At 45.2% G+C, this 19,366-nt stretch overlaps 1 long non-coding RNA gene across 1 annotated transcript in view; it reads left to right on the top strand.

Annotated features, from left to right (window-relative positions):
• Positions 1-18,895, top strand: part of LOC137615794 (uncharacterized) — a 65,433-nt gene extending 46,538 nt beyond the window's left edge. The window contains exon 3 of the long non-coding RNA XR_011039261.1: positions 17,588-18,895. This is a non-coding gene — a long non-coding RNA (uncharacterized lncRNA). The remainder of the gene's footprint in view (positions 1-17,587) is intronic.
• Positions 18,896-19,366: the final 471 nt, after the last annotated feature.

Here is a 19,366-nt window from a genome sequence, read left to right on the forward strand (position 1 = left end):
TGACCAAACAACTGAATATTAACTTTAAGTTGATACCGCCCCATACCATTGTTGGCACTTTAATATTCAATTGTCTGTATATTTGTAATGCACCCAATGTCTGTTAATGACATAAGGATAATTAGCTTAAAGCAATCCGCCGACCTCCAAGGGTCGGGGAAGCAGTGACATGCCCTTAAAATAAATATAAACACCAGCCTTAGCTAAAGGCAAGGTAAATATAAGTGTGAAGTGTATGGGCGACCTCCGGTGAGGCCGGAGCGTAATGAAATGTCCTGAATAAAGGAGCCTTAGCTAATTAGCTAAGGCAACTATAAGTGTGAAGTGTTTGGGCGACCTCCGGTGACGCCGGAGGATAATGAGATTCCCTGAATAATTCAATTGTGGCTAATAATTCAATTGTGAAAGATAAAAAGCTAAGCCGCAGCTAAAGACTAAAGCTCAGATTATAGTAAAGCGTATTTACGATCTCCGGTGAGGCCGGAGGGAGAAGAAAGGTCCTGAATAATTATTGTGAATAACAAACACAGTTGTAATAACAAAGGCTATTGTGGATATGGCCGTGGCCTGAGACCGAAGTAAGGGCCACCGGAGGGTCGTATCTAAACAATATGAAGCCCGTCCCATGTAGTAAACAATATAAATATAACAATAGAACGAAAGTTATTGAGAATCCCTCATGGCGGAGTATAACTCAAGGCGGAGTGGAAAACGTTCATAACTACTCCCGAGCCGTAACGGGGAGAGGACGAAACACGGACCAAAATAACGCTAACAATTGAAGTCACGAAAAATAAATAACCCGTAAGTTATCATCCACCCAGAGGGGGAGAGGTGAGGGAGGGAGAACCCGCTGAACGCACAAAACGGAAAACGGGAAATCCGCTCCCCCACCGGAGCTAAGAAAGAAAACGAGAGAAAGGGGTAACTCGTGACTGCGAACAGAAAACGGGGACCCCAAGCTCTCGCTCTCTTAAACACAAAAACAGGACTAAAAAACACACAACACTATTATAAACGTATAAAATAAACCTGTACATCCATAAAACACTACGATCGAAGAATAGCAACTGCTAAAACTTAAAATAAATAGCACAGTCGAGTGACGAACGCCTCGGAGGGGCGGGTACTAAACAAAAACAAAGCTAAATCGCTATCTCGTTCGTAGGCTGGACTTACTAGCAAAAAGTACCATGAGTATAAATACACAAAAAAAAAAAAAAATAAATAAATAAATATAAAAATAATAACGGTTCTAAAGGCATAAGGCCAGGGACTTAACCAAGAACCTAAGTGACAGAGTACTAAACGGGCAGACAAAGATGAATTCCCAAACAGTGAACAAACAATGGCCGCCATGAAAGGCCAGACGGGAATAATAAAACAGACTATATTGGATATAAAACAAAAGCCCGGTACAATAAAATACTGTCAAAACAAACTATGGTACTTAACATTGGAATGTGTGAAGATGGAGCTTCGGACATGACAAAATAAATCCACGATTGATAAAAAAGACAGAGAGCACAACAAAACAATTCAACACTTTGTATTCCAAAAAGAAGGATGTTGTTCAGATGGCGCTCGCGTCGTCGCGTGGGTGGTGCGGCGATGGGGGTGTGTCTAGGGCCTCTGTATCGGCCCATCCCTTTGACGAAGGAATTAACTAAATGGAAGACAACCTGTGAATAGTGGATTTCACGCGCCTTTGCTTTATACACGACACCCAAAAGGTGCTCGCGCGAGGGTTGTAACCTCAGCATTCCATGCTTTTATCTTTCTCTGGTATAATTGGAAGGTTTTATCAGAAAAGATATACAAGAAGGACTTTTCAACGGGCGCCACAGGTTCGACCCAGAAATCTATTTTTGGGTGAGATAGCCATGTCGTCGTGATGGAAGGTTCCTTCAGTAGCTTCCTAAAGGTATATATGACTACAGTAGATATTCCCAGAGAATTAAACTAAAGGTTTCACAAAATTCTAACTTTTGGCACGAGTCCCCATAAGGTTTCCCTTTAGGATATCGTATAATAGCAGGGGACGTATGCTTGACACGCCTCATAGCTATCTGCACCCCACATAGCGTTTACGCTTCAAGGGGGAAGTTGGTGGCAAGTTATGGGAGGAGCCGTTACAGAGTTCTCCTCCTCCGTTAATGTTACGGTACTCGGATGACGTCATAAACGACGCCATGTTGGCCACCATCTTGGTTGACTTCATAACCGCACGCCTTCTCTATTCCTTCTGGCGTCGAGGCCAGCCCTCATGATACAGTAAGATTGGGAGGGGCCTGCCAAGGCCTAAAATAGAAATAAGGGCGGGTCCATCAGGACGGCATGGCTATCTCAACCAAAAATAGATGGGCTTAGGCCATGTCGTCCTGATGGAAGTGTACCAGAGAATTAATGTATTGTGGATTTTTCCCTTTTACTAGTGCCTTCGACTTCTAGACAATATTCCTTTGGTCTAATGACCACAGAGGCCTTGTGACATTACCGGTATATGTCACCTCAGATAAACATGTTCTATGTTACTGCTTCCTGGACCCCCGGCAGGGATGAGTCCTATTGGACTTATGGAAAGTCTCGAAGTTACTTGGTAAAGAAACTCACCCAGCATCAGAAGAACCTGCTGGTCCCAGAGCCAGATGAAAGATAAGGTAAGGACACTGTGTTGGAACAAATTACCTTAGTCTAGATGAGTTTGTATAACTGAAGGAACAATAGTATTTAATTGTTCAGATATATTGTATATTATAGAGGGAATTAAAACTCTCAAACAGTATTTTATTACAATATCAGGGTGAAATAAGATGCACGAGTAAAGCAAATTCTTGTATTTGGGCATAAATAAGAATTAGCATACATAAAAGTAATAAATGTAAATTGTAATGGAATGCCAATCAGTTACATAGACTTGGGACATTAATAGAAATAGATGTGGTATCTGAAAAGGAAAACTTGCCATCACACACGTTAATTCCATAGGAATTATAGTCTTTCTAGAATGTCTTATATACACTTCATGTTAGGAACACGTGGCACAAGTGTTTTAGTCTATGTGACTTCACCTTAGTATAAGAACAGTCTGTAGTGTCACTTGCTGGCACTATTTTCACTATGTTGCGCACTAGGGTCAACACAGACACCCTTAGAGTTAGAGTCCCAAATAACTCGCTGTTCATCGCAGCACTAAGCAGCAGGTTTTAACACACTACCTGCAGCTACCACGAAGCGTTTCAGTTTGTGCACCTGCTTTGCATAGTGTTTGAAAAACACTCTTGAAGACTTCCAGCCTGTGAATGAGCGAAGACTTTCGAAGTCCAACGACTGAAAGAAATTCAGGGTAGAGGCGACTTTCCTGGGATCGTGACCTGCGGGTGTACTGTCAGGATCCGCTCTGTGAATAAAGTAGGTGATCTTCGCCCTTAGTTGTTTGAGTGACAAATCAGAACCCGAGGTTTCCCCTTTAAAGAGCTGTCCTCCACCGAAGTCCGAAGTTCTTCGAAGATAGACCTTTAGGCTCTCCCCTGGGCACAGAGAGATATCCTCCTTCAGAGGGCAGATTCTCCAGGGACCCCACCTTTTGGTGGGTAGCTCGTTCTTGGCGAGAAACATTGGGTCAGGAAAGAGGGTGAGCTCGCCTGTTTCTGCAAACTGGATCTGGCCGCCTTCCCTTGATAATGCCACAATTTCACTGACTCTAGCCCCCGAGGCGAGAGCAAATAAGAAAATCACTTTTTGAGTCAAATCTTTCAGAGGGCAAGTTTCATTGTCCAAACTTGAGGCAAAATGGAACACCTTGTCAAAAGACCAGGAGATGGGTCTTGGAGGGAGTGTGGGTCTGAGTCTAGCACATGCCTTCGGCAACTTGTTGAAGATGTCACTAGACAGGTCTATTTGGAAGGCATATAGTAAGGGTCTTGTCAGGGCTGATTTGCAGGTGGAAATCATGTTGGCTGCCAAGCCTTGTCCATGAAGGTGAATGAAGAAGGACAAACAGAAATCCATTGATATTTCTGTAGGATTTCTAGTCTTGACAAAGGACACCCATTTCTTCCAAGATGACTCGTATTACCTTCTGGTAGATTTTGTTTTATATTCCTCTAAGAAGTCCAAGCTTTTCTTCGAGATCCCAAACCTCTTCTTGACGGCTAGGGAGAGAAAATCATGAGAAGAAGGTCTCGGGTTTTCTTTGATGAAGCGAAGACAGTCTACTTCTGAACTTGTTGGGTTAGAACTGGGTCTGGCAGGGGAATTAGCTTGGGTTGTAACTCCAGAATCAATGGGAACCAGTTGCTCTGGGGCCACTTGGGTGCCACTAGGGCCGCTATTCCTTGGAAGGATCTCAGCTTGGTGAGGACTTTTAGCAGAAGGTTGGGTGGAGGGAACAGGTAAATCTTGGTCCATCTGTTCCAATCCAGGGACATGGCGTCCACCGCTTCCGCTCTGGGGTCCTCGTATGTGGCCACGTAGCGAGGAAGTTGTTTGTTGTCGCTCGTTGCGAAGAGGTCGATCTGCAGTTCCGGGACTTCTTGGGAGATGAAGGAGAATGAGTCTGCGTCTAGGGACCATTCCGACTCTATCAGGGTTGTCCTGGATAGAGCATCCGCTGTCACGTTACGGAATCCTTGTAGGTGAACTGCTGAGAGGTGCCATCTTTTCTTCTCCGCAAGGCGGAAGATGGGCAGCAACACTTGGTTGAGTTGGGGCGATCTTGAGCCCTGACGGTTGAGACATCTGACCACGACGTCGCTGTCCAGGGTCAGTCGAATGTGGACTGAGGGACGTGGAGACAGCCTCTTAAGGGTGAGAAGAACTACCATGGCCTCCAAGATGTTGATGTGAAACGTCTTGAATAGGGGAGACCATGTTCCTTGAACTTGACGTTGATAGGAGTGACCCCCCCCCATCCTTCTAGCGATGCGTGCGTATGGATAACGACCGAGGGAGGCGGTAGTTGAAGAGGTACCGACCTTTTCAGGTTCTTTGCCTCCGACCACGGCTTGAGGAGTGATCGTAGCCGAGTCGGCAGAGGTCTCTTGAGATCTCTTCGAGCGTTTGATGCGTATCTTCCCCAGATTCCCGATGCATCTTTTAGCTGTGCTCGTAGCACTGGGTCTGTTACTGAAGCAAACTGAAGGGAGCCGAGCACCCGTTCCTGTTGTCGTCTTGAAATCCGTTTGGATTTGAGGAGTCTCTTTGTCAGATCCTGCTATTTCCTTTCTCCTCTTTAGTGGAATGGAAAGACAGTGTGACTGAAGGTCCCAATGGATTCCTAGCCATTGGAACTTCTGAGCTAGAGAAAGTCGAGACTTTTTGGTGTTGATCTTGAAGCCCAAATGTTCCAAGAATACGGATCACCTTTGTGGAAGCTTGCAGGCATTCTTCTTCTGATGCTGCCCACACCAGCCAATCGTCCAGGTAAGCCATTGAACGATCGTCTCTGCGAGCTTCATGAATATCCTTGGGGCTATGTTTAGCCCGAAGGGCATGGCTCTGAAGGCATACTGTCTTCTTTGAAGCCTTAATTGTAGGTAGGAGGAGGTCTGGCGATTCATTGGTATGTGCCAGTAGGCGTTCGCCATGTCTATTGAGACTGTGTATGCCTTTTGAGGCAGTAGGGCTCTTATGTGTTTAAGAGTCAGCATTTTGAACTTTTCGTTCACTATGAACTTGTTGAGCGGGGACAAGTCCAGAATGACACTGAGTTTGTCGGAGTCTTTCTTGGGAACACAGAATAGTCTTCCTTGGAACCTGGTGGACTTTACCCTCCTGATCACCTTGTTCAAGAGTTCTTGGACGTATTTTTCCAGAACGGGGATGGAGTGTTGGAAGAATTGGTGGATAGCTGGTGGTGGTGTTAGTTCGCCTCCAGGGGTTGGACAACTTCCTTCCGAGGGAAAGTTTCCTCCCCAGGTGTGAGGTTGTTTCTCCCCTCTGGTGGAGAACTTCCCACATCTTAATAAATTCATCGTCTCCGACTGCTGTAGCTGCCTTCGCCCAGACTTCTCTTCCACCTTGCTGAGTTTCTCTTCCTTCAGGGGCAGAGCTCAGTGTTGGCAAGTCTCTTCTACAAAGTGTTTACCTCTGTCTTCTACAAAGTGATTACCTCTGTCGTTCGCGAGAGAGGCCACTCATAGAGACTTCTCTTTGGAGGATCGCTACTGTTAAAGGTCAGCTTGTTGATCCACCAGCCCTCATGGACGTCATCATGGGCGTCTTCAAGTCTCTTCTACAAAGTGTTCACCTCTCTCGTTTGCGAGAGAGGCCACTCATAGAGACATCTCTTCGGAGGATCACACTGCTCATCAGTTCCTGATCATCTTACCAGCAGATCTACCAGCGCAACCTTGCACTGCAACTTAGTCCGTGGACTTCGGTTCTGGACTCTTCCTAAGGCTAGCTTGCTGGTCCACCGGCCCTCATGGGCTTCATCAGTTCCTGATCATCCTATCCGCAGACCTACCAGCGCAACCTTGCACTGCAACTTAATCCGTGGACTTCGGTCCTGGAATCTTCCTAAGGCCAGCTTGCTGGTCCACCAGCCCTCAGGGGCTTCATCAGTTCCTGATCATCCTACCAGCAGACGTACCAGCGCAACCTTGCGCTGCAACTTAGTCCATGGACTTTGGTCCTGGATTCTTCTATGGACCTTTCACGGTTGCCATCAGTGGATGTTCGTCCTTCCAAAGGGCACATCCCAGTTCCTGATCGTCCTACCAGCTGACCTGCCGATCTACCAACGCATCTTTACGCCGCTGGTAGTCCTTTGGACTTCGGTCCTGGACTCTTCTGCGGACCTTTTTTTACGGTTCCCACCGGTGGATGCTCGCCCTTCCAAAGGGCACATACCAGTTCCTGATCGTCCTGCCAGCTGACCTACCGATCCACCAACGCAACCTTACGCCGCTGTTAGTCCTTGGACTTCGGTCCTGGACTCTTCCGTGGACCTTTACAGTCTCCATCATGGATGTTTGCTCTTCCAAAGGGCTCTTCCCAGTTTCTGGTCGTCCTGCCAGCCGACCTGTCGACCTACTAGCGCTACCTTCGCACGCGCGCCAACAGTCTTCCATGCGCGCGCACGCCGACAGTCTTCCGCCTGCGGGTGCCGATGGTCTCCTGCACGCGCACCGATGATTTTCCGCGCACGCGACCGCCAATGCTCTTGCTCGCGCGTGCTAATAGTTCTATACGCGTTCGCCAACAGTCTTCCGGGCACGCATGCAGAAAGCCTTCCACGCGCGCCCGCGCCAACGGTCTCCCGCGCGCGGGTGCCAATGCGCGGATGCCAATGGCCTCCCGCGCGCGGGTGCCAGTGGCCTCCCGCGCACGCGTGCCAGTGGCCTCCCACGCGCGCGCGCCTGATGGTCTTCCGCGCACCAGTGCTCTTGCGCGCCTGCACACCAATCATCTTTCGCGCCCGCGTGCCAACAGTCTTTCGCTCGCACGCGCCAACAGTCTTGCGCAACCAGTCCCACGGTTCAGCGCATTCTAAGGAGAATGCACAAAACTACACAGTGCCTTACTGCCAGCACTCTTCCGCACTTTCCTGCGCCCTCCTGGGCAGTTGCAGTCTCGGATCCAATGCGCCAGCTCTTGCCAAAGACCCAGTGCTCGCAGATCCAATGCGCCAGCTCTTGCCTAAGAGCCAGCGCTTACTTGCTCTCCAGGCAGAAATTAAGCACCAGCATCATCTTATGTGCCATCGCTCCAGTACTCTCCTACACACTCGTGCAATAGGCAGAAAAAAGGAATAAAACTTTTTGGACAGGTCACCATTGCCCCATTCCTCCCCGCAAACACATAACACTTCCACCAGGAAAAAAGGAAAAAGGCTTCACAGAAGGATTCAAGATCGCGAAGATTTCATCTTACAAGGGGAATCGAAACGGGGAATCCTTGGTTCCTGTCTCTTCTGAAGTTTCTTTTTTTTCCTTGACAGACCACCGTCAGCAAACAGAAAAGCATCAACAGTCTGATCTCTAGATCACTGTTTGCTGATGGCTAGTTCACTGTTTACTGATCGCTAGGTCGCCGATCACCAGATCGCCAATTGCTAGCTCAACGCTGATCTTTGACCTCTAGTCCCTCCAATGACTAACAACCTCCGATTGCTAGCATTCCAATCACCAATTGCTAGTCAATAACCAGTCATCAGCTTGCTGATCACAAGATCACCGATGGGCAGCTCATCTTTCTTCAATCATTGAACTCAGCTCACTGATCTCTGACCAGCCCATCTACAGCTTGCTCATCTCTGACCTACCACGGGGGGACCATAATCAGCTTGCCGACATTTAACTCACCATCGGCTCACAGACCACCGATTCACTGATCATCGGCAATTCGCCAACAGTTTGCGACTCGAACTTAGTAGTCAACCTCTTCCTGTAGTTCCCTAGATCAGAAGGTATACAACATACTTCTCGCTACTGGCCGTTCGCCATCACACTAAAGTGATCGGCAAACTTTCGACAACCCTCATCAACGGCTTGTCAACAAGGAACTACTTGCGAGCACTCTCCAACTGCACAGTAACCACGATACCCAACTGTTAACCATTGACTAACATTCGCCAGATTGATTATATTCTAAGGAATAGCATCAATACCATCAGGGCGCATGGTAAGGCTAAGCGTTGCCTTCCTCCTATTAGTTAAAGGAATTCTCTCTCAGGGAAGAATTCTTACACTGGGTATCGCGTCTGATCCTTTATGACTAGAGTCAAGACTCCAGCGTCGACAATCTTCCATGCAAAAGGATCCGCAAGGAGCTTTCCCTTTGGGTCGATGTCCACACCATGTTGGAGTTCGAACAAGGGCTAAAACCTCAGGTCTTCATTTGCACACTGGACCTAAAGCACACTCACTTCCAGGGCCAAACCATCCATTTAGGAAGGTAGGAAGATTCAGTCTAGACAAACAAGAAACACCAGTTCAGGGCACTGTGCTTCGGTCTTTCCACTACACTCATCCTGGTCTCACAGGATCGGCTTCTGTCTCCTCCGTTTCAGGACGACTGACTGACCTTAGCAGACTTAGTGGCAACCTAGCATTAGCACCAGAATTTCTGAAGTCTTTTTACCAAGATCCAGTGATCAGGGTATACCTGCGGAAGTCTTCCCTACTTCCCTCCCAAAAGACTGGTGTATCTGGGAATGATTCTAGACACCAATCTCCACAAAACCTTCTCGAAAACGAGAACAACTCCCATTCCAAAGGGACTTGAGTCGGACTGGAATCAGGCCCTCGATCCCCCAAACATTCTGACCCCCATGGGACCAGAAGTTTAGACAAACCTCAATGGATGGGTGTCAGTCGAGAATCTACAGAGCGGCATAACCTTCTCATCCTTCCCCACCCCTCAGACTTGAGGCTGTGCTTAGAACACATCAAAAGAGAGGAGGGACCATAGTGCTGCACCACATGACCTCAGCCCTCTGGACAGAGTCCGAAAGTACCTTCACATAAATCTCTTAAGAGATGAAGGCCAACTTTCCGGTCCTTCAGCAGCCTCAACGGTTCCTAACAGACCACTGAGTGATGTAATGGATGACAACACCACACACCACATAGAGACTCACATCAGCAAGCAAGAAGGAACTTGCTCGTAGCCTCTTCCCATCTAACAGTATAAACACTAAAATGGGCCAAAGTCCGTTCGATACCACTATCAGCCCGCTTCATTCCAGACTAGAAGAACGTGCTCACCGACAATGTGCACAGCATCTCAGATAAGGTATAAACTGAATGGTCTTTGGATCGCCTTGTAGCCGACAAAGTCCCGACTTTACGGGGTCTTCCAACTAGGGATCTGTTCGCAACGCTCCTGAATCTCAGGCTGCTGTTGCTCCCCAGCCCTAGACCCCAAGGCACTCTGGCAACAACAGTGGGTACAACAATGACGTTTACGTCTCGTCCCTGTTTTATCTGGAGGAGGACACTCAAGAAGGCTAGAACATCGGTCAACCTCTCAAGGACTCGCCTAGCTCTGCTATGGCATTATGCAGAACGGTTTCCAAACCTTTTGCAGCTCCTGATAAGAGTCTCCAAGAGAACCCTCTCCACATCACAGACAACCCATGGAAACTACCCAATACCTCTTTTGCGGAAAGGTTGTCTAGATATCTGAGGAATTCCTCAACATCAGTCTACCGGGCAGTATAACATCTGGTGTGGTTGGTGTCATGTGAAAGTGTCTCTCTCCACTCGATACCTCTATTCCAGCAATATCGGAATCCTCGAGTATATTCAAGAGGAAAAGACCCCCTATTCAGTTTCAACAGGTAAAGATGATCAGTTAACCTTGATCTTTCACCTTTAAACTGAAAGAAAGGGACACCTTCTCATCGATAGACTTTTCCTAACTCATACGGACTTACAACTTACCTTTCCCCAGTTGGAATTGAGACCTTCCTCTCGAAACATGGTTAAAATTCTCCGATCTTTAAAGAACCCTCCTTATGTTCCGCTTCACCAGGCAACAAATTTTATCCTGATTTAAGAACAATGTTCCTACACACTCCGACAGCAACCATACGATTCAAGGAACTTCATGGTCTCTCTTTCGACATCGCCCATTATTGAGAAGGGCGAAAGACAATGTTCAGTTTCGTCACCGAGTATGTCGCCAGACACAGTCTCCAGAGGTGACGGATCCTACACAAGTCTCCACTCGGTAACGGACGATCCAGATCATCCGTTACTGTACCCAGGGTAAGGTATGAGACTTTACCTAAAGAAAACGGCAACAGCCCACCCGGGTCCCTTCTCTTGTCATTAGCACTGGGAGAGACTAGAGGAGGATCACCGAAACATCATCTCGACATGACGACTCACAGTGCCCCTGGTCCTTCTTAGCAGATTACTCTGTGACGCAGGTTTTACAAGAAGGATGTGAATGCTCCAGGTAACTTTCACATCCTTTCTCCTGCAAGACGTGACCCACAGGAACTCGATACGATCTCTATCAGTCCGGTGGTGGCTGCACAAGAGCTGGTTATATACCTCAAGCTCCTTATTGGACAAGTAGCAGAAGGTTGAGGGCACTGTTACCCGGTTTTAGTCTGGGTGAATGAAATGATTTGACTGGCTCTTATTCTTTTCTTCATCCTACCCTCTTGTGGGGAAAGCAGCATCCTGGGTTCTCTGCATAATCTGACCTCAAACCACTGCAGGTAAACCATGCTCCCTTGTGTACCTAGTATTAAGTTAATACTCTTGCGTCCCCATACCCTGGCGAGGTGGTATTGGGAAAGTCTTGGTTACATTAGGTTTTTCCTATATAGACGTGGAATAACTTTAACTAGACAGTCACACTTCTGCATGTCTCGACAAACAGCTTGTGAAGGCCGCGGACCTTGCGTAGCAACGGTTTAGCGAGGCCAGGGGCTAATTATTTTTGAGTACTAACATACTCAGATAAGGAGACCCCGGGCAAAGCCAAAAGCCAGATTGGCAGGGACGTCCACCCTTCCTAATGGGTGAGTCACCCCTAATAAATAGCGTGGTTTGTATTCCAGTTACGGAACAAATGTAAAATTCGTAGATAATTTGTATTTTTCCTAACTATACAAACCTTAGCTATTTATACAAACTTGCCCCCCCTCCATATCTCCCTTGAAGTCCTACCTCCAAGCAAAGTGACTAAATCACAGAAGTGTGAACGGGAGTGGTAGCAAGCAAAGTAACCCCCTTAGCCCCGCTAACTAGCGGTGTGGGTAGTTAACCCTCTCTAGATTTTAATGGCTCGTCATTTCAGCTCCGCCGAAAGTATAACCCCTAATAAATAGCTAAGGTTTGTATAGTTAGGAAAAATACAAATTATCTACAATTTGTCATCTTGCTGAACTCTGACCAGCTGATCGTCAGCAGCTCACTGATCGCCGGTCCGCGATCGATCGCTGATCAGCAATGGCTCACTATCACCAACTATCATTAAACCATTCTGCTGTCTCTCAGGGCTCTCCAAACAGATTACCAACTCATTAATCGCCAACCTTCCCTGGCTGACTGACCAGACAGCCTTCATCTGCCTGTTGGTTACCATCTTCGGCTCGCAGATCGCCGATTCACCGATCATCGGCAATTCGCCGTTCACCAGCAGTTCATGACTTGGACTTACTAGTCAACCTCTGCCTGTGGTTCCCTAGATCAAAAGGCATACAACACACTTCTCGCTACTTGCCGTTCACCATCACACCAATCCCCTAAAGTGATCGGCAAACGATCGACAACTCTCATCAACGGCTTGTCGACAGGTGACTACTTGCAAGCACTCTCCAACTGCACAGTAACCACGATACCCAGTTGTTAACCATTGATTAACATTTGCCAGACTGATGCTGCTCTAAGGAATAACATCAATCCCATCAGGGTGCATGGTAGGGTTAAGCGTTGCTTTACTTCTATCACTTGAAGGAGTTCAATCCCAGGGAAGAATCCTTACACAGGGTATCGCATCCCATCCTTTACGCCATGAGTCAAGACCCTAGTGTCAACAATCTCCCATGCAAAAGGATCCGCAAGAAGCTGTCCCTTTTGGTCGATGTCCACACCATGTTGGAGTTCATACAAGGGCTAAGACAACTATTCTTCATTTGCACGCTGGACCTAAAGGACGCATACTTCCAGGGCCAAACCATCCATCTTCTAGGAAGTATTGAAGATTCAGTCTAGACAAACAAGAAACACCAGTTCAGGGCACTGTGCTTCAGTTTTTCCACAGCGCCCATCCTGGTCTCACAGGATCGGCTTCTGTCTCCTCCGTTTCTGGACGACTGACTGACCTTAGCAGATTCGGTGGCAACTTTGCATTAGCACCAAAACTTCTGAAGTCTTTTTACCAAGATCCGGTGATCAAGGTAAACCTGTGGAAGTCTTTCCTACTTCCCTCTCAGAAGACTGGTGTATCTGGGAATGATTCTAGACACCAATCTCCGCAAAACCTTCTCATCAAAGACAGGTGTAGAAAAGTCAGAAGACCCTCTCTGAAAATGAGAAGAACTCCCAGGCCAGAGTGACTTGAGTCCAATTGGAATCAGGCCTTCGATTCCCCAGACATTCAGACCCCCATGGGACCAGAAGTTTGGACGAACCTCGAGGGATGGGTGTCGGTCGGGAATCTACGGAGTGGTATAACCTTCTCATCCTTCCCCACCCCTCGGACTTGATCACGTACTTAGACACATCATAAGAAGGGAGGAGGGACCATAGTGCTGCTCCACACGACCTCAGGTCTCTGGACAGAGTCCGAAAGTACCTTCACTTAAATCTCTTAAGAGATGAAGGCCAACTTTCCGGTCCTGCAACAGCCTCATCAATCCCTAACGGGCCACTCAGCTTAGTGATGTGATGAGCGACACCACTACACACCACATAGAGGCTCACATCAACAAGCAAGAAGGAATTTGCTCGCAGCCTCTTCCCATCTAATACTATAAATAATAAGATGGGCCAAAATCCGTTCGGTACCACTATCAGCCCGCTTCATTCCAGGCTAGAGGAATGTGCTCGCTGACAATCTGTGCACAGCATCTCAGATAAGGTGTACCAAATGGTCTTTGGATTACCCAGTAACAGACAAAATCCTGACTTTACAGGGTTCTCCAACTAGGGATCTGTTCGCAACCCCCCTTGAACCTCTGGCTTCCGCTGCTTCCCAGTCCTAGACCCCAAGGCTTTCTGGCAAGAAGCATGCCAACAATGGTGGGTACAACAACGACGTTTACGTTTTGGCCCTTTTTTATCTGGAGAAGGGTATTCAAGAAGGCTAGAACATCGGTCAGCCTCTCAAGGGCTCTCATAGCTCTGCTATGGCATTACACAGAATGGTTTCCAAACCTTCTGCAGCTCCTGATAGAGCCTCCAAGAGAAACCTCTCCACGTCACAGACAACCACACTTTGACATCTACCACAAGCTATAGCTTTGCTATGATTGTACGCCTGGAGATTACCCAGTACATCCTCTCTTACAGAGGCCTTTCGCAATAAGTTGTGAAGAGGTTGTCTAGATATCGGAGGAATTCCTCAGTATCAGTCTATCAGGCAAAGTATAACATCATCTGTGGTTGGTGTCATGGGAAAGCGTGTATCTCCACTCGATACCTCTATTCAAGCAATAGCGGAATCCTCGAGTATATGCAAGAGGAAAAGACCTCCTTTTCAGTTTCAGCAGGTAAAAACGATCATTCAACCTTGAGCCTTGCCTTCAAACAAAGTCAGGGACATCCCCTCATCCCTAGATTTTTCCAAACTCATTCTGACTTATAACTTGCCTTTTCCCAGTCGGAATTGAGACCTCCCTCTTGGAACATGATTCAAGTTCTCTGGTCTCTAAGGAGACCTCCTTACGTTCCACTTCACCAGGCAACAAATTTTCACCTTGGTTAGAAGACAGTGTTCTTACACACTTTGACAGCAGCCAAACGAGTCAAGGAACTTCAAGGTCTCTCTTTCGACATCGCCCATTAATGAGAAGGGTGAAAGGCAACGTTCAGTTTCGTTCCCGAGTATGCTGCCAGACACAGTCTCCAGAGGTGACGGATCCTACACAAGTCTCCACTCGGTAACTGACGATCCAGATCATCTGTTACTTTACCCGGGGTGAGGTTTGAGGCTCTACCTCAAGAGAATGGCAACGGCCCACCCGGGTCCCTTCTCTTGTCATCAGTACTGGGAGGGACAGGAAGATCACCAAAACATCATCTCTGCTGGATTCACAGGGTCATCAATTACGCCCTGAATCCAGATTCTCATCCAACATGTCGACTCTCAATGTCAGGGGCATAGCTATGCCCCTGGCCCTTCTAAGCAGATTACTCTGTGACGCAGGTTTTACAAGCAAGGGTGTGAATGCTTCAGGTGACTTTCACAACCTTTCTCCTGCAAGACGTGACCCACAGGAACCCGATACGATTTCTATCAGTCCTGTGGTGGCTACACAACAGCTGGTTGTATACCTCAAGCTCCTTATTGGATAAGTAGCAGAAGGCTGAGGGCACTGTTACCCGGTTTTAGTCTGCTTGAATGAAAAGATTTGACTGGCTCTTATTCTTTTCTTCATCCTCCCTTCTCTTAGGGAAAGCAGCATCCTGGGTTCTCTGCATAAGCTGACCTCAAAAGGGAAAGCAGCATCCTGGGTTCTCTGCATAAGCTGACCTCAAACCACTGCAGGTAAACCATGGTCCCTTGTGTACCTAGTACTGTATTAAGCTAATACTGTTGCGTCCCCATACCCTGGCGAGGTGGTATTGGTAAAGTCTTGGTTACAACAGTTTTTCTTACAAAAAGACTCTGAATAACTTTACTTAGACAGTCACACTTCTAAATATCTCAACACACAACTTGCGTAGGCCGCGGACCTTGCGTAGCAAGGTTTTAGCGAGGTGCAGGGACTCCTTATTTTGAGTACTAATATACTCGGATAAAGAGCCCCCGGGTAATGCCAAAAGCCAGATTGGCAGGGATGTCCACCCTTCCTAATGGGTGAGTCACCCCTAAATAAATAGCGTAGGTTTGTATTCCAGTTACGGAACAAATGACAAATTCGTAGATAATTTGTATTTTTCCTAACGATACAAACCTTAGCTATTTATACAAACTTGCCTGCCAGTCCTATCTCCCTTGAAGTCCTACCTCCAAGCAAAGTAAGCTAAATCACCGGTGTGGGAGTGTGAGCGGTAGCAAGCTACCCCCACTACCCTTGCTAACTAGCGGTGTGGGTAGTTAACCCTCGCTAAATTTTAATGGCTAGTCATTTCAGCTTCGCAGAAAGTAATACCACTAAATAAATAGGTAAGGTTTGTATCGTTAGGAAAAATACAAATTATCTACGAATTTGTCATTTTTCTTTCATTTCTGTAAATAAATAACCGATTGTGACATTTTTTCCTTTTAATGTCATGATTATATATTTACAATTAATTTTATATCTAGTACATTTATAGATAAAAAAAATTGTTTGTACGATCGCACAATGTTACTATGCATATCATACATATTAGTGATATTGTATATTTTTCTTTTGTTTTTATAACTAACTTTTTTCCTTTTAATATCATGATTATTTCTTTACAATTGATTTTATATCATTAGGTACATTTTTAGATTTGAAAACACAATGATTAGTACTGTATTGTGTGCATGTATGTGTGCACAATGCTACTATGCATATGAAAACATTAGCAATATATTTTTCTTAGATTTTGGTAAATAAATAAGTTGATAAACTATTCATTTAACAAAAAGCTTATTAATTTTACAAAGCACGCGTACATATTATCAATGAATCTTGTTCGTATTAGAATAGAAAATTGTAGCTTAAAAAAAAACCACTGTTATTAATTTACATATCATTAATGAATATGATATTTATTGTATTACTGAACAATAGAATAGCTACAGTTAAAAAGATGGCTAGTCGAATAAAGCGGTTTGGTTGTGTATGATAGAAAACGTACCTCTATAGTAAGGAAAATTTTAATATGTACAGTACGTAAGGTACTGTATATTTCGTACATGTACAGTATTGCAGATTGTATTACTTTTCATTGATTATTGCACTATGTTCTAATAACTACTTTGTTTACAGGTATTAACAGTTAGGTTAGGTATGTTGAATGATTCAAATGTATTTGGCTGTATTTCATTGTGGTTATAGCTTTATTATAGAATTTAATGTTGTATTTGTGTAGGGCTTGGAACGAATTAGGAGATTTACATGTAAAACTGCCCTTATTATATGAAAAAATCATGATACGAAAGCCGCTCCGGAATGAATTAATTACGTATCTAGAGGTATTACTGCATCACTGCTCGAAATCTGAGGATAGGTGGTTGGTAAAGAGTGAAGGGGGTTTGGTAGAAACCTGTTATGGAGAGAAGATCGAGAGGGAGGCAGAGAATTCAATGGCGCGATATGGTGAGGGATTATATGGAAAGAAGAGGTTTGGTGGAAGAGGATGCCTTGACTAATCCTAAAAACTACACCAGAGTTTGCATCATCACTTTTTCCTGATATACTTTTCAATGATGTCTGGTTGTATTTGCTTCACCTCTACTCATACGATGCTCTCTGAAACTTATTGTCGGCCAAATTTTATATTTATCCAAATCAAATAAGTTTCTCAAACTTCATTATTTAATATAGAGATTAGTTTAAAATTTGAATTGCATATTTGTACTTTATATTTGAGAACAACTTTCCTTTTCTGTCTTGCTATCTAAACTACCTTGGAATTTGACTTCATAGTGCACCAGATGTGTTTTCGCTTTATTGTGCCCTTGCTCTGAATGACCCCTAAGTTCAAAGACTTGTGGTGTGAGCAAAAAATCATAAGTCCATTCCTAATAGTCTCTCCCACGGGAATCTTATCAAAAGAAATTTATTATTAAAGTGTATTTGAAATTACATATAATGCTGCTGCAGTTATTTTTTATAAGATAGATAGTGCTCTTAACATTGATTCTTAAAATATCACTTATTATATATCAGACTGGGGATGAAGCATTTTTTCTACAGTATTTCATATGATAGTTGAGGAAACAAATGTGACCTTTTATTTAATTTTCTCTTTTATTGCAGATAATCCTTCAGCATTTGGCAGGAAGGACTTGCAGTCCTAAATCAACTTCAGAAATCCATAGACTGTAAATAGACAACAAGATTGTTGAAGATTTGAGAAGCTTTACACTGAAAATAAGACAAGCTAGAGTCACTGAAGATTTAACAACTAGCACCGCTAAAGATTTGACATGTCTTTCAAAGTTTTTTACTTTTTTCCATTTCAAATGTTGCTGTTAATTGTTATTGAAAAGTTATTAGGGCCAAAGCTGAGTAGACATGGTAGTTTGGTGCCCTCTTGTATACATTACTGCAAATATTGAGAGCATAAATAGAGGGCTTTTTTCAAAGAGGGATACTTGACCCAATTATTCCATTGACAATTTTTCTTTCTTTTTTTTTTTTTGCTAACACTCGTCCATTTTTTGTAGCATTGCATTGGGGGTAAAAAGTTGGCCATGAAGTACAAGAAAGAGTATTGCTTTGTAGTTTACTATTCTTCAATTTCAAATTAATTATCGTGAGTTATCCTTAAGTGTTGGGTTAGAAAATAAGTTTTTTTTTACCTCTAAAAGCACATTCTTTGTGATTTGGGTATTGACTTGGTCTTTCGTTGCTCGTTACTTTTCATTTTTCCATTTGTTCCGGCGTAGATACAAACCCTCCACTATTTATAGGGTATACTTTCGGCGCAGCTGAAAGACGAGCCATGATAATTTTAGTGAGGGATCACTACCCCATCCGCTAGTTAGCGGGTGGGGGTTGAGGTGGGGTAGACTGGCTACCCCGCTCACTCACACCTCTGGGTAGAGGACGGACACGCTGCCCTTCTGTCCCGCAAAGACTTGCCTTGATTGTTTTCCTGTGTTGTATTATTGTTTTTCTTGTGAGTTTTCATTTATCTTGCATATATATGAGTGTATATATGTATAAATGGAAATATATGTTGTTTGATACTTGTAACTTTAATTACTGTTGACAACGTATCCGACCGCCTCCACCGTAAGGGAGTTGTCATTGGCGCCCTACCCTGCGCTGTTGGTCGGCAGGTTCTCAAGACTGCCGTGTGTTTGTTTCATTACTGAATTAAAGTGTATACCAGTTCAGCTCCTTTTTGAGGAATTATCTTACAAGGAAGGTGACTTATTCCCCGAATAGTGTATTTTGTGTAGCGGAGCATGAATTGTAATTGATCACAACTTCCTTTTTTCACAGGTAACAGCGACGTAGAACACAAGGCCGATTGCTACGTCCGCCCTGTTCGTTATCCTGTGCTCCATGTGGTAGCTCGTGAGCTGCCCCTGTTACGAGGTAGCATTTGCTGTCAACCTTCAACTTGATATTCCTCCTTCGAGGGGAACTTCTCTCTCTCTCTCTCTCTCTCTCGCAAGAGAGAGAAAGAAAGAGCGATAATTTTTTTTTCTCGCCTATGCTTTTCTCCCATAGAGCTGGGAGAAAGCTTTACTTAGGCTATGTCCTCTTGCGGGAGGACTTCTTTCTCGTTCGCGAGAAAGATTTTTACACCTATGCTTTTTAACCCATAGAGATGGGAGAAAGCTTGCCTTAGGCGATGTCCTTCTTCGGGAGGACTTTCTCTCTCGTTCGCGAGAGAGAGAGTTTCTTACGCCTACGCTTTATTCCCATAGAGCTGGGAGAAAGCTTGTCTTAGGCGATGTCCTTCTTCGGGAGGACTTCACTCTCATTCGCGAGAGAGATATTATTAAGCGTACACTTTTTTCCATAGAGCTGGGAGAAGGCTTGTCTTTGGCGATGTCCTCCTTTGGGAAGACTTTTCCCTCG

The sequence above is a fragment of the Palaemon carinicauda genome, chromosome 22 (genome assembly GCF_036898095.1).
Source record: "Palaemon carinicauda isolate YSFRI2023 chromosome 22, ASM3689809v2, whole genome shotgun sequence".
NCBI lineage: Eukaryota > Metazoa > Arthropoda > Malacostraca > Decapoda > Palaemonidae > Palaemon > Palaemon carinicauda.